Genomic DNA, 3,018 nt, shown 5'->3' with positions numbered 1-3,018 from the left:
AAATGATCAAAAATATTGTTGGTGATTAAATTGTTATGGAGCCATAAAATTTTGATGATGATAACTATTTAGTTGTGCATTGTGAATGCCATATACAAGAGCGGAAGAACTTAGTTGATTATCGTTCCAAATCCAATTTCAGTACTTCTAGATTCAACACACAATGTGACAATATCTTCACAAACACCAGTATAACTCATGAATCGATCAACATCTTCATTATCGTTTATCAAGTAAAATTTACCATTTTTCAAATAAGTTAGACTCACCTCACTTTTAAGGGCTAAACTTAACTTTTTGCAACATGTAAAATTAACTTTTTGTAAGTTAATTTTTTAACTGGCACTTTTAGTGAACGATTCATAGAGTTTGTATATTGTAAACTACATTTATGTTCTCCCAAGACCCTCTATAACACAAATCTATCTAAACGTTGGTTGTTTCTATTACTAAATAAAAATTAAATTAAATATTAAATACTAAATACTTGTAACTAGAATAACATATCTTTTATTTTGAAAATTGAAAGAAAAAAGATTTATGGGTCTATGGTGAAGGGTTGTTGGTAATTCATGAACAGATTGCTTTTTATCTCTTAGCAAATACAAGAAAATCTCACAAAAAATCTTATCCATAAGTCAAAAAAGTCAAAATCGGAAGATCTTAAGGAGGATTTGCGATCCTCAAGGTCTGCTCGCAAGCACTGGAATCGCAAGCATTGCTTGAGAATCGCAAGGAAATCCGCAAAGATGTCTTGCGATCCTCAAGGGCTGCTTGCGATCCTCACCTCCTCCTTGAGGACTTGCGATTTTATGGGTATTTTTTGTGAATTCGAAAAAAGTTGGGTAATGATTTTTGGTTATTTAGGCTATTTTCTCTTATATAAATATTTTAAAAAAAAATTTTTTTTGTTGCATTTACTAACATGGTATCCCCAAATAAAAATAGTATGAAAAGGTTTTACACAAACTATACTCATGTTTGTGCAATTCGACGGCGAGGATGGTATCAACAATAGTGGTGTTGGTGGAGGCGACTGGTGGTGATGAGAATGGTAGGTTATTGATGTAAACTTCTAAAGGTAATTGATGTAAAATGGATAGTTTAATTATTATAGGGTTTGAGTGATAAATGTATTCCCTCCGTTCCATGAGAAGTGTCTTATTTTGAATATTCCAAGTCAATGTTTATAAACTTTGACCTTAAATATATTTTTTTGTAATATATAAAACATGATGAAAGTTATACCAATGAAAACACCTCTCAAATCACAATCAACTTGTATAACTTTCATCAATCATTATCTAACACAAAGAAAATTATTTATGGTTAAAAGTTAGAAAAACTAGACTTTTTGAAAATTTAAAACATGACACTTTTAATGGGACGGGGGAGTAGTAAATTATTTTATTGACCGTACTTTTGGTTGACCATATATGTTAGGTGATATATGTGTTGAATGGTGAATGACATTTTAAGTACATCAAACATGTGATTTGAGCCTTCGAGGGAGAAAAATTGATGATTTTTGGATTTTCTCAAGACTTTTACATCAAAAAAATAGTTCTAAAAGTTTTTCTTCAAAAACTATTCAGATATATGCATTTTTAATTGTCTGCTTCTACTAAATCATGCTCAAAAAAAGTTTTAAAATCTTTATAATTTCTAATTTATCTTTAGCCATACAAACAAAAAATTTTTTATCACATGTATATGGCTTAATAACCTAGAATTCTTAATTCCTTAATACAAAAACACGCAAACACCATAACATGAATGCATATTACTTCTATAAACATTTAGGAGGGGTAATTGTAACACCCGTCGTTTAAAAATATGGATTTCCAAAAACTTTCGCCGAACGGCGTTAAAAGAAAATGGAATTAAACTTTAAAAGACCAAACTAGCAAAATCTGTTTGCTTTATTCATAAAATGGTGTTACTAGCCATATCATCAAAACAAGTCTAAATGGAAATCCATTGGTTGCCCAACATTAAACAACCGATATTATAGTGAATACAAATCATAAATATCTAGACATAAATGAATGTCCAATGCGAGCAGCCACTATGGTAAACTACAACCAGCTTCAAGATCCTCTACCCATGCCTCACATCTACCTGCTCACTATTGTTGCACCCGAGGGTGCAACATATTTCAAAAGAGCAAGTGTTAGCTAACGAATTAGTTAAGTAAGATAACACATAGTTTATAAAACGTTTGTCCAATTAAAACATCATATAAAAGTCATATTAAGTCGTTAAGGCACATATCATCTCACATACATATCATAGCATCAACATCTTTCATATTAGGATGGGTCATCCTAAATGTGCCTAGTCATTTTTTGCATCTTCACATATCACATCTAAACATCTTTATAGTTGTGACTAGGGGTGAGTACGGTTTGGTTTGGGTCGGTTTTTGACTAAAACCGAAACCGAACCGTTATAATTCGGTTTTTGAAAACTAAAACCATTGGGTTTTGGTTTTTTCGGTTTGGGTCTATTTCGGTTCGGTTTTTCGGTTTTAGTCGGTTTTTAACCACTTGTGGTTTGGGTCTAATTGAGCTTGAAAAGTTTTTAAGTTTAAACCTTATAATTAGATCATAATAAATTTCAACAAGTTTTAAAAACAATATTAGTAATAATAATACTACAACAATGATAATAAATCCATTAAAGTAAATTGTACAAATTTGAAACAAATTTTGTATATAACTGTTTATATGTTTTATGCTTTGTTTAATTATACAATTATTAAAACAAATCTATCTTGTTGTGTATTTTTATTTAAAACATATAAATGATATTATTATATACACCTAAAAATGCAAATATATTAATATATTTACCAAAAACTAATAATAATATGATATACATATAAAATAAAGTAAACAATATATATTTTTGGTTTGGTTCGGTTTTACGGTTTGGTTTTTCATTAAAAACCAAAACCGAACCATAACTTTCGGTTTTTAGAAAACCAAAACCAACGGTTTTTGGTTTTTTCGGTTT

Source organism: Erigeron canadensis, chromosome 1 (genome assembly GCF_010389155.1).
Source record: "Erigeron canadensis isolate Cc75 chromosome 1, C_canadensis_v1, whole genome shotgun sequence".
In the NCBI taxonomy this organism is placed as follows: Eukaryota; Viridiplantae; Streptophyta; class Magnoliopsida; order Asterales; family Asteraceae; genus Erigeron; species Erigeron canadensis.
The sequence above is the reverse complement of the archived record's forward strand: the minus strand, read 5'-3'. Positions refer to the sequence as shown.